Below are 12,535 nucleotides of genomic sequence, written 5' to 3'. Positions count from 1 at the left end.
CTGCCAATCAACACCCCCAGATCCCTCTCTGCCAGGAAGCTTTCCAGTCACTCTTCATTGAGCCTGTAGCGCTGCCAGGTGCAGGACTGGGCACTTGGCCTTGTTGAACCTCATACAATTGGCCTCAGCTCATTGATCCAGCCGCTCCAGAAAGGATCTCCACCGTAGACCCTTTCTACCCTCCAGCAGATCAACACTCCTACCCAGCTTGGTGTCATCTGCAAACTTACTGAGTGTGCACTCAGTCCCCTCATCCAGGCCATGAGCTGGTTTCTCCAGGAGAATGCTGTGTAAAATGGTGTTGAAAACTTTACTAAAGTCCAGGTAAACAGATGCATGGTTTTATTTCAACTTTCTTCAAAGGGGAGTTCAGTCTGGTGTCTCATGATTCCCTTTCAGTAATCACCTAAGAAATGTGAAAGCCAGTGTTATGACTACCAAAAAACATGTTTATGTGGCTTTACTAAGTGGTTTTGTTAGTTTATAGTTATCTGAATCCTCTAAGAAATGCTACTAATCTGTGTAATGTTCTGAGTAATGGGTTGTGACTTCTGGGTTAGGTGAAGGGCATTGAGGAGAGCTCACTTAGCCAGATGGCTCCTTTGGTTGCACAGCTGAGGTTCAGCTCATGTTTGCCCAAGAGAGTGGTGTCCTGCAGGTGGCGTTCACCGAGAGGCGCTCATGATCTGACAAAGCCAGCAAGTTGCTATACTTAATATAGTTATCGTTTGTGGTGTAGATTTGACTTCAGTTGCATTTCTTAATTAGGCTAAAATCCCATATATCTAGAAATGGTAATTAGCAGGAGCCAGGTCAGGGGACAGCTGTTCTTTAAGTTGTTATCCTGCCTTTGTTAGATAAGATCTGAGTTGAATGAAAGTTCTTGTATCTGCTTATGATTCTGTGAAAATAAAATTACTTGTTCATGTTGTGTTAATCCTGGACTTATTTTGGAGATCATGAATTATATATTTTTTAATAATATAATTTTATAATATGCCACATAAATGTACATTTAGTGCTAGATAAGAATAGAATATTATGTATCAGCTCTTCACCTGTATTTCTATTGATCAATGCAATCATATTATTGATTCATTAAATGTCTGTTTCTATCTTAGAAATCTGTGGTGCTGCTTTTGTATCAGGACATCAGTTCTGAAAGTTCAGTCATCAATTTTCTCAATTTCAACAATTTCTTCTTGTGATGTTTGTAATAATATAATATTTTTTATAACTCTGCTCCTTAACAAGAATGATTGGAGATACTCTTCAGGTTACAACACATTTCCAAAGAGCAGTTTGCGGGACTTCCCTTTTATTCCATATGTCCACCCTTTGGAATTAGAGCAGATTGCATTAAAATTTCCAAATACAATTACCAAGTTTCATGAAGCTTGGAGTAAACAAGTAGTGTGTGTATAGGAGAATCTAGTTCTATGTGCATAAATCACGTCTCCTCCATCTGCAAACATGCTGATGACTTGCTCATAGCAGTACTAAGTCATATTTTATAAACATCAAAAACAAAAAGGAAGGGATAATTTATCCTATTGCAGTACAGTGGCCAGAGAATCTTGTGGTATAAAGTGAGGACTTGATTTCTGTTACATTCTGGGTGAAATAGTACCAATATTTATCAATTGTCCTCTAGCTAGGTTTTATTTTCACTCCAAATGTTACTATTTTACTTGGTATTTAAAACCTGATGATAATTAGGTGGCTCACTCACACATATTGTATCCAGTAAACCTTAATTAAGGTGTTTGTTTTATGTTTAATTTTAAGAACTCCTTTGTGTGTGAAGTCTTCAGTGATCTGAAATGGATGAATTTGAATGCATCATATTTGAAATACAATAACATTTAGCACTTAGCAATGTTCTAGTATGAAGTTTAATTGAATGTTGTTTGTTTTACAACAGCTGTTAAGCTTTCGGCAAATGAAGTGCCACAGTTGAAGAATATTGTGAAGAATTTCACAAGGATTTTGGAAAGCTTCTAGGTGAATGTTGCCTGTATGATAACGGAATAAATTTAGTGCAGGTTTGCTCAAGTTGATACATGTGGAAACAAAAAATTGTAATTTCTGCTAGATTTTGAGTTATAATGGATAAATGCAACCTAGTGCACAGTTTACTTAAAAGCTTTTGGGCCATTCTGAACCAAAAAGATCAAACCCAGCACCCTCACGTATTAGGTGATGGGCACAGAGCATGCTCATTGGCACTTGAATGCCTCCACTGCCACATAAATGGTAATGTCCACAGCATTAATCCTGTCTAGGCTTACCTTTTAACAAAGGAAATCTGTGCAAGAGATACAAGTTCAGGGTATACATCTATCCATTTTTACCCCTTTAAGGACTTCTAAATGACACGATATCTAAAAAGTTGTGTTTTTCCAGTTTAGAGAGAAGATGCATAAGAACTGCTATGTTGGTAAAAAATTTATCATGGGTGCTTGTATGTGTTCATTTTATGTACATTTAAATATATATATATATAAGATATAAATATATATAAACTATTGCTGTGCAGAAAAGGACTAAGTATAATCCATCTGAATTGTATCTAGGGACTGCATCCCTTTTACATGGCTTCTTCAATATATTTTTATCAGCCACATGTGCACTTCTGCTGATGGTTGCACTTTCCTTGACTTTATTGTTCCATTGTCCCTGAAAGATATGGATATTTTGATGCAATAGCATGCATATGTTAGTTCTCTTTTTTCCTAGTATATCTTTGCTGACTCAAGCAGCAGTCTATTTCATCCGAAACTTTATTTACTGGAAGGTGTTTGTATCAATACACAGTAAAAGGAAGGTGGTATAAAACCAAGTGATTTATCAAACATGGGAACACAAGGAAAAGAACAACAAACAAACCTGAAAACAGACAAATAATTTCTCAGAAGATTTCTGTTTGGCATTGAAGTTGTAGATAGTGATGCAATGCAGACTTTTTTTAAAGCTCATTATTTTATATTTTGTATTCAAGGTAGTGTTAAAAAGGAAGTGAAAAATAAATTAACACTTTAAACTCTGTGAGGAAAACAGATCAGGTCATAGTATTGCTGATAATTTTATTTGAGATAAAACATCTTAACTGAATTGTGAATAAAAAATATTTGCTACAATGTATTTGGTATTGAAAAGAATTTGACTTGATATTTCCTGACACAATGTTAGAAGAATATTAATTTCAAAATTAGTGTGTTAGAGAGCAAACAAATTTAAAGTGAGTTTACGCTTAGCCTGGAACTGGATTTACTTTTTTTCTTCTTTTGTAAATTTAGCAGGGCAGCAGGACATTAAAAAAACAATAATAATTAAAAAAAAGTCTGTGTGAGAGTGAAGCAGCAAAAGAAGGGATGGTTGATTCAGATGTGGAAATGAGAAAACACAACTGAGCTGCAGTTAGGGATGCTGAGCTTGAACTTTATGAGCTGACAAAGTAAAATAAGCTGAACTATGTCACTGCTGACAGGCCAGTAAGAATTTTAAGCTCAGCATATGTCATGGTGATGAGAGCTGTGAGGAACTCCTTCATGGAAATGTTAAAAGCAGGTTTGTGTCTGTGTCTGGTCCACACACTCATGTTCCTGAAAGGTGGTTGTTTTGCACATTTGTATAAACAGATCTCTGAAACTCCAAAGGGAGTGTAGCGAACTAGGGCAGTGATTGTCCTCCTGTACTCAGCACTGGTGAGGCTGCACCCCAAATACTGTGTTCAGTTTTGGGCCCCTCACTACAATAAAGACATTGAGGTGCTGGAGAGAGTTCAGAGGAGGGTGACAAGGTTGGTGAAGGGTCTGGAGCACTAGTCTTAGAAGGAGCAGCTGAGTGATCTGGGGTTATTTAGCCTGGAGAAAAGGAGGCTGAGAGGAGACCTTGTTGGTCTCCACAACTACCTGAAAGGAGGCTGTAGCATGGAGGGTGTTGGTCTCTTTTCCCAAGTAACAAATAATAGGACAAGAGGAAATGGCCTCAGGATGCACCAGGGGAGGTTTAGATTGGATATTAGGAAAAATTTCTTCACTGAAAGGGTTGTCAGACATTGGAAGAGGCTGCCCAGGGAAGCGGTGGAATCACCATCCCTGGAGGGGTTTAAAAGACACATAGATGTGGTGCTTAGGGACATGGTTTAGTGCCAGTGTGAGGTTAATGGTTGGACTCGATCTTGAGGATCTTTTCCAACCAAAATGATTCTATGATTCTTCTATGAAGTTCCTCCTGACCTTTGTGAACGCTGGCCTAATGCTTTGATGGGTCACTGTGTTTGGGACTGAGGGACCAGGACATTAGTCATTCCAGAAATTGACTTCTCCTGCCAAATCTGTAGCCATTTCTGAACAGCATTTAATGACAGCATCCTGCTTTGGTGTATAGCATATGTGTTACTGTGTGTATATACATTAATATATGTAGAGAGAATAAAAATGCGAGGAGAGGAAGGAAAAAGGATTTTAGATACCAGGCTTTGTGAGGTGTGTTTCTACTTTTAACTTATTTACTTAGTGGAACAAGATTAGTTTCTCTAATGTGTCTTGAGAAGGCCATGACAGCCATATTTTTAGGACACTGAGATTTTCACAGCTGGTATTTCCAGCTCCCGTTGGGGAGGGTAGAAGCTGAACTTCATCATCTAAAAGTGAAAGCAAAGCTCTGTTAAAATATAACTCAGTGGGTTCCTGCCTTTCTGTTCATTAATTACCAAAATCACTCCAATATTTTCCTCCATCCCTGTTGGTAGATACTTACTTCTCAAGAAAGAACAGTGACTCTTTCTAATGACAAGTCAATGTTTGCAGGCAGGGACACCCCCCCTTGCTTTTGTTAAATCCAGCTAATGTCAGTGGAAGAGACAGATAGGATCTTGGGCATGCAGTCTTTTAATCAGGTCTGAAACTCAAGAAGCAATCTTCAAAAGACAGCTTATGCTGAGCTAAGAAGACTTGTTCTGACTTTAATTAGATATATATCAGCCAGAACATCTCTAGAAGAAAAGGTATTTAGTATTCATGGCATATAAAGGATACGTGATGTGGTGGATTGGAAGAAGTGATGAGGTATTTGTCTCCAATGGGAGAGAGTTCATTCTCTGTAGGACATGAAGATGGGAGATGAGATGGAGCAGAGGGAGAATATAATCAATTAGATTAAAAAAACCCCTGGTATTGAGTTTGTAGTTTTAGTATCCAATAGTCTTAGACTTTCTTTTTGACATGTGAGGTGTGGCTTTGGTGCTACTATTGAAATAAAGGACTAAAAATATCAAAGCCTTTGCCCTTTCTGTGCATAGCAGTAACTGAAACAGGGCTTGTAGTGTTCAGTCTTAGGGACTGAAAAATCTGTGGTAGATAAGTTGTGCTTTTCAACATATATTGATTGCCTATTTTAAAAAATATCATTCCATCATTTCATATCTGGATACCTAAATACCTTTTAACTGGTAGCTGTATTTTCATTAATAGTTGTAAAATTCTATATGATCCATTGTGAAATCTGCCACATTAGATCCCCGTGGTAGAAACATCTGAAGAGGTAAATAACTGCACTGGAATTAACAAAGAATTAGAATTTAACAGCTAGCATGTTTAGACGTGACTGCATCTCTACAGCACTCACGTATGGTGCTCTTTTCAAACTGGCTAGAGAGGGATGTCACTTCATGCCTGGGTAATTGTTCTGTAAAGACAAGTACCTGAAGAGCGTTTGGACTGATATATTTTTTTCCCCCCCTCCCATCCCTCATTACTATGATTTTAATTGGAAACAGCTCTTTGTTCATGTAAAACTAGCATGAAGTCCTTTACTGAAAGACAGTGATGTCTTTGTATCAAACAGTGCCTGTTTCAAACTGTTACGCTTGTCTTTGTCTAATTGGACTTGCCAAGGTTTCTTAGAGGATGAAACTTCTATCAATCCTCCTGTGAATCACTTCAACGTGCTGTCTCTGAGTATAAAAATCTCCCTTTTATGAGGAGGTGGAATAATATGCTAGCTGGATTCTGATATTTATTAACTTTTAAGTCTTTGAAACCTGTGAGAGAGCATTGAGAAGCACAGAATTTACAGATGTATGTACATATGTCACTTTTATGATCATTCTGAAGTCTTTATCGAGCATGCAGGGTCTGTGTGTTTTGTAGCTGCTATGTAACTTTGAGAAACGTTGATACTTGTAAATTTGCTGTTAGAATTGAAGCATTTACTAATAATATACTACAAACCGAACATCAAAGAGGTTACTCAATTTGTATCTTACCATAGCTAACGGATGCCGTTAGGTATGGAAAGTGCAGTTTTTCCTCTGAGGCAGGGTTAACTGCTGAGCTGCAGTCCAAGCACACGCGATTCAGCTGCCCTGAGTCTTTTTCACAATTTGTTGCTGACTCACTGGGTGACCTTGAGTAGATCTCTTCACTTGGCATATGCTCATTGCAAAGGAGAAGTACTAGCAATGACCTGTGCTGTTATTCTTGGATGATGAGTTTGGTGAAACTGCAGATTTGATGTAAATGATTTGTTTTGTTTCATGTTTTATTAGCCTTATGAGAAGCCCTGTGTGTTGGTAATAAAAAGGAAGATAGGGGTATATGTGTCAAGGGTCAGAAAGGAGGGAACTGGATGGAGGTTTGATAAGTAGATTGTAGATGAGGTTTTGAGTCACTTTGTCTTTGCATTCCTTGATTATTAGAGTATATGCTAGTTGATCCTGCAACACCGATTCAAAGTTATTTAGACAGCTGTGTTTTAAAAGGCAATAATAATAATAATAATAATAATAATAATAATAATAGCTAGTGTTGTAACTTAAAAATAAAATTTCTCCCAACTTAATTTTACTTCTAATTTCACTAGGTATGGCTTTTTGTATGCATACATGTCTGTGCTTAGGAATATACATCATAAGGAATTACTAGCATTATGGTGGGCTGCCGCTGTAATGGGTCTTTGACACCTTATCTACTCCTTCTTGACAGATAATTTTTTATTCTAGCTTTCCAAATCTTTGACTTGTTTTTGATAGCTACTGTTCTTTTTTTTTTTTTTCACTAACTGTCCAAAAAATATTGAGTTACAAGGGTTTGTAAAAAGAGCAGCCTCCAAAGCCAGGAATTTGTCTCAAATTAGTGGAAAAAATTAAGGGAAATACTGTATTACCCTACAAGATCTTTATAACATTGTAAAGCAGAAGCTTATACTGTTCTAGTTGTTCACATGATACAGAAAGTTATTTTTGGAAGTTGAAACCTTTGCTTTTCCATCATGTGGAGGACATACAAGTACATGTAATTGTCTTATCAGTGACAGATATATGAGGAGTCCTTGTTCAGGCTTTAAAACTACAAAATCTCTAATATCTGAAATAGCGAAGAAGAAAGTCCATAAGTAAGCTCATATTCCCTTTGAGAGTCAGTCTAGTTGTTGATCTTACATCAGCAATCTTGGTCACTTTATCAAAGTGGTAAAGAATGCTGTGTGTGGGAGTGGGGAGGAAAAATAGCCTTGTAAAGCTTCATTACTCCACACTATGTCTTCGAGTAAGCTGTATAAGAGCAAGACAAAATAGCTTCAACATCTGGGTCAGTCCAGGGCACAAAAAATGATATTGAGCAGCTTGAAACTGATCTGGAAGCAGACTACTGCCAACAGAGTGCAATGGCAAAACATCTTCATTCTTAGCCCCTTTAAGAGGTGAATTCATAGAGTCTGTGTGGGCTGAGCTCTCTGCTGGTGAAGCACCAAGCAAACAGAGCAAGAGACATCAAGCCAAGGCATGAGAGTGGCACCAAACTGTATATGGCTGGAAGCTCCCCCAGATCTCTGTATCAGGCAGCAAAGACTCTATAGAGAGTTTGTTGAAGTGTATTAATTTGTTCTTAAAAGTTATTGAGTAAACTCACTGGTATTTAAAACTTTATAAAGAATGTTCCAGTTACTTTCTTAATATGTTCAACACTGCTCCTACTGAAGTGCCAAGAACAGTGTTTTTTATCCTTTGCTCTACATGATGTGGTATGGATGGTTGTATAATACTTTGACATTCCTGTTACTCTTGCATTTATACAAATCCTATGGCAATATAAACATTAATGCTAAACAAGTAGAAGGATAGTCTTTTTTTGTAGGGTTTGAGGAGTCTAACACTTGTTAGCTGTATGGAACCTAGCTAGAAGGCAATTTGGTGTGAGAGAGGCAGTCTCAGAGGGGAGCCTCCAGGAAGCAGGTTGGCTTCTTTGGCAGACTTGGGAACAAAAAGAGCCCACAAGCTTGTGTAAACAGCCTGAGAGATGTCACCAGTCTCAGCCTTCAGCAAGGAAGTCTGAGTTGGGAAAAATATTTTATGATGAATGTTCCTTTTTTTATATATGAAAAGGCTGGTTCTCACTGTGAATGAGACTCTGTAGTCTCTGGTCATGCTCACTAAAAGTTTGTTGAATCTGTTTTTATTAAAAAACACATAGGACATTAATGTGCTTGATATTTAATGAATACAGAATGTCATTCATAGCTTTGATTATTAGTTAATTATTGGTAGTCTTTAAGGAGATAATTTCACATGCATAACTCTCCCACACCCAATTACTACTTCATCCTAGTCATCTTAATTACAGAAAAAGTTTTTGTATATCTTTATTACACTTAAGAACTATGTAACATAGAGAATATAGATTTGCCTACTTTTACACACAAAATCACTGTCCTGAGGTTTGGATACCAGATTTTTCGCAAAGTCTAGTAAATACTGTAATTAACTTATTTTCCAAGTGTATTTCATGGTGTTAAATTGACTGTATAGTCAAGTCAAATTCACATTCTTCCAAAATACCCACTGAAGAATTCTTACTGCTTCCAACTTCAGGAAAAAAAAAAAAAAAAAGAAAGAATAGGAAGATTTTTCTTTGCACTGGCAATCCAATTAAAACAACAAGGTGGCAGGAAAGATATCAATTCCTGTGAAAGCACTGCTGCATGATGCATTGCCTACCAGCCGTTTTTAGGCCTTCCATCTGGGAATTGTGGCATAATAATCTACAGTAAGGCAATCTAGAACAGCACAGAAACTAACTTCAATTGTTAGACCTATTTTTGGTAGTCCACCATTGTTGGCAGAAGTTTAAAGGAATCCCAAGGAGTGAATTGATATTGGAATCCCAAAGCAGAAAGCTGTAATATAGAGAAGGCAGGAAAGCGAGTGACCGCTTTTATGTCTGTCATTGTTTCTAGTACGCAAATAAAAATTCTGTGTTTCATCCAACAAAGACATATTTTGCAATAAAAACAGCAGATTAAAACAGATCAGGAAAGTTTCCATCAATGTTCCTGGTTGTCATCAAAGAAGTGTTTGTAGGCAAGAACTTGCTTCTTATGATGTCTTTGATTTCTGCCATATTAACTTCCAGGATGATATTAAAAATAAGAAGTATTAGTAGGAAAAGTTCCTAAAGTCATTCTGTCCTTTCCTCTTTAGATTTGTTCAGTATATAAAGGATGAAGATGGTGGCTGTGCATTTTGCTAAGTGTGCATTGCTGAGAACATATAGAATAATCTATAAATGTCATGTTGTGGTGTTTTCTTGCTGCTAAGCCTTTGTGTTGAAAGGGGATGCCACTGTGGCATGTTCTGTGCTTTTTCTACCCTGGACCATGATAGAGTTGTCATGTTTTACATTGAAGCTTCCACTTATATTGTCTTTGCTTTCTGACGATTCTTTTAAATATAATTTTTTCTATCTGCTTTTGGCGTAGCCACAGCAGAAGGCATCAGTTTTCTGGTTGTAAGGTGGTGTATTAGGTGGAAACTCATTGGGTAAAGGAGAGAGCAAGTGATGCATATTGGATGAAAGTGTCTGTTGCTGATATGTTCTGGCTGCTGACATGTCAAGCCCCATTCATGAAGGACTGCATCTGTGCTGCTTTATTTACGCACAAATGAATTCTTTGCTCTGCTGGAAACCTGGGGGGATCTGGTAGCAAAGCAAATATCACATTCTTGGAAATCAAAGACTAGAGGCACAAATGGAAAGATGCAATCTTCTTACATGTAATTTGTAAGCATGGCAAATACATGTCTTACTGACAAATTATAAATCAAATGAATACTATGGATATAAAGCTTTAAACTGGAAAGCAAGATATGGTAGTAAAATGTAATGGATTTTTGGAAAGAAGTGTGGTGGTTTTTTTTTAATACCTGAACATTCAGTGATAAGAAAGAACCCCTCCTCTCCCTCTTCCAAATGCCAATTATAATAACTTCTGACAAAAAGCCAGTGGTAATGTACATTCCTGTTTTGCCAAGCAAAATTTCTAGCAACTGCTGCAGAGAACTCACAGATGTGCTCAGCACTGTATTCCCAAAAGAATTGCCTTTTATTTGGGTCATCCTTGTCACTGCCTTCCGTGCTCGTGCTTAGTCATTTTAAAACCAAAACACCTTGTTTCCAAAAGGTCTTCAAAATGTGGATCAGCTGTAGAAGGATATAAAGAGGCTTTCTGAAATATTGAGGGGAAACTGCTTTGCTGTTACCACATGCAAAGGATGTGATTGTTGTTTATTTTATTTTTCTGCTCTGAATAGTAGAGCTGGACTCTGCTTGTTCCTGTTTGAGGTGTGGAAAACAGGAGGGAGGGTGATTTACCTATGTACCTCTATTGTATCGAAAAAGGAGTCGAGATTATTCCTTCCCCCTCCGCCCCCAATTTGTAGACCTGAGACACTACATGTATGGGATGTATGTGACATCACCCAGTTACCAGGGGAACTGTCTCTAAAATAGCTGAAGTCTCTAAAGGAGATGTCCATCTTAGTAGGTTTGGTTTCTGTTTTGTGGTTTTATTTGTTTGGTTTGGTTTGTTTTGTTTAATTTTTAAACCTTCTGCAAGGAGTGCACTTTAAGAGTTCAAATGGATTAAGATGTCCCATACGACTAGATCTGGCCAAAAATCTCTGAGAATCTGAGTGCTTTGCCAATTATAGGAATCTAAAAGGTGGAGGTTGGCATCAGGGTTTACTCTCTTATCTTTAAATTTGTGTTGTTCTCAAGGTATAGTGCTACCTGACACAATGGAATAATGTGTGAGAAAAAGAATTTTCACCAAAGTTTCTATGTATTTCACTTTCTAATAAAAAACAAACTTGGACACTTTCAGGCCTTTTGTAACTATTTAGGAAGTGTTGACAGATTTGCAAGTCATTGCCATGTAAACAGAAATAAAACCTTCATTTTTATAACATTGAACTTTTGTCTAGAGAGCCATTACATAATAAAGCACATAACTGGATCAACTTACTTTATTTAGCATGTACTCCTGGAAGTACAGGATATGAATATGTTGATGACTTTACTACATTGAGTGAAATTAGTCATTTATTACCATAAGCTCATCTGTCAAATTATTTCTATAATAGTATTAGTTCTTTGAGTTGATGACATGCATGGTGTATTTTGAGTTCTGAATGAATTCGAACAAGTGTGATTTGTGTTCTGTTTTTTTGTAGATTAACAGATACTTTTCCACAGCAACAGCTTCTCTTTATCCTTCCCCTCTGCCATTAGAAGTAGATTCAGCTTAGCAGTTACTGGGAATGACAAATTAAGCATCCAATTATTTTAAGTTACTTTTTGTTACCATATCTTTTAAGGAACTGTACTACTGAAGGATTATTGGGTTGTAGGTTTCCAGTGGTTGCTGGCAGTTTGTTGTGAGTAGCACTATAACAACTTGTAATGGCTGGCATAATTAAATGTTTCAGGTTTGCCATAGTTTCTGTAAAAATTATTGCCAATTAGTCATCTTTTTAATCTCACTGGTATGCTATATCAGTGAAACATCAATTTTAAAACTATATATGACTACATTACTTTTTTTTCTTATATATACTGTTATTGAAGTTGAAGGTTCTAGATCTATGTTCATCCTTCTTTCAAAACTTTTGTAAACAGTGTTCTCTTCACACAGGGAAGCCAACTGGCTAAAAATATTAAGACACTTTTAATTTCCAAATTTACTAGCAAATTTACATACAACTGTTACTGACTAGTTTTCTAGAATCTAAGAATCCTTTAAAAAGAGTTGGTATTGTGGAATGAATAGCTCTGCTAAAATTTAAATACATTTTTAAATGTAGGAACCTTACCTGGATAACTTATGAATTTGAGGTGTCGTGTGGTGATTTTTTTTTTAATATTGAGGTTTATAGTATGCACATTTAGAAATAACTTTGTTCTAACTCTGTTTTATTGTCTTCTTGTTGGTCTGATTGCTATATTGACAAGTAAATTTTTGCTCTCTCTTAGATGTTTCTGCATTTACCTATTAATACGACAAAAACTTCTATTTCCCTTTTAGTCAAATGTTTTCACGGAAGAAAGCAACAAAATGTTTTATGTGGGATAACAAGATATGAGTATATATACAAAAAGAACAACTCAGAAAAGGATGATGAAGATAGGGTGAAGTCAGACGTATCTGACGTCATATAAAATAGAGTCTCTTAGCCTCTCTCTCTCCCTGAGGAGGT

At 36.8% G+C, this 12,535-nt stretch overlaps 1 protein-coding gene across 5 annotated transcripts in view; it reads left to right on the top strand.

Annotated features, from left to right (window-relative positions):
• Positions 1-12,535, top strand: part of LOC309439317 (janus kinase and microtubule-interacting protein 1) — a 119,452-nt gene that overhangs the window by 41,161 nt on the left and 65,756 nt on the right. The gene's annotated exons all lie outside the window — the stretch shown is intronic.

This window comes from Streptopelia decaocto (genome assembly GCF_964273445.1).
Source record: "Streptopelia decaocto genome assembly, chromosome: 4".
Lineage (NCBI taxonomy): Eukaryota > Metazoa > Chordata > Aves > Columbiformes > Columbidae > Streptopelia > Streptopelia decaocto.
Note: the sequence above shows the minus strand (reverse complement) of the source record. Positions and strands in the feature narration are given on the sequence as shown.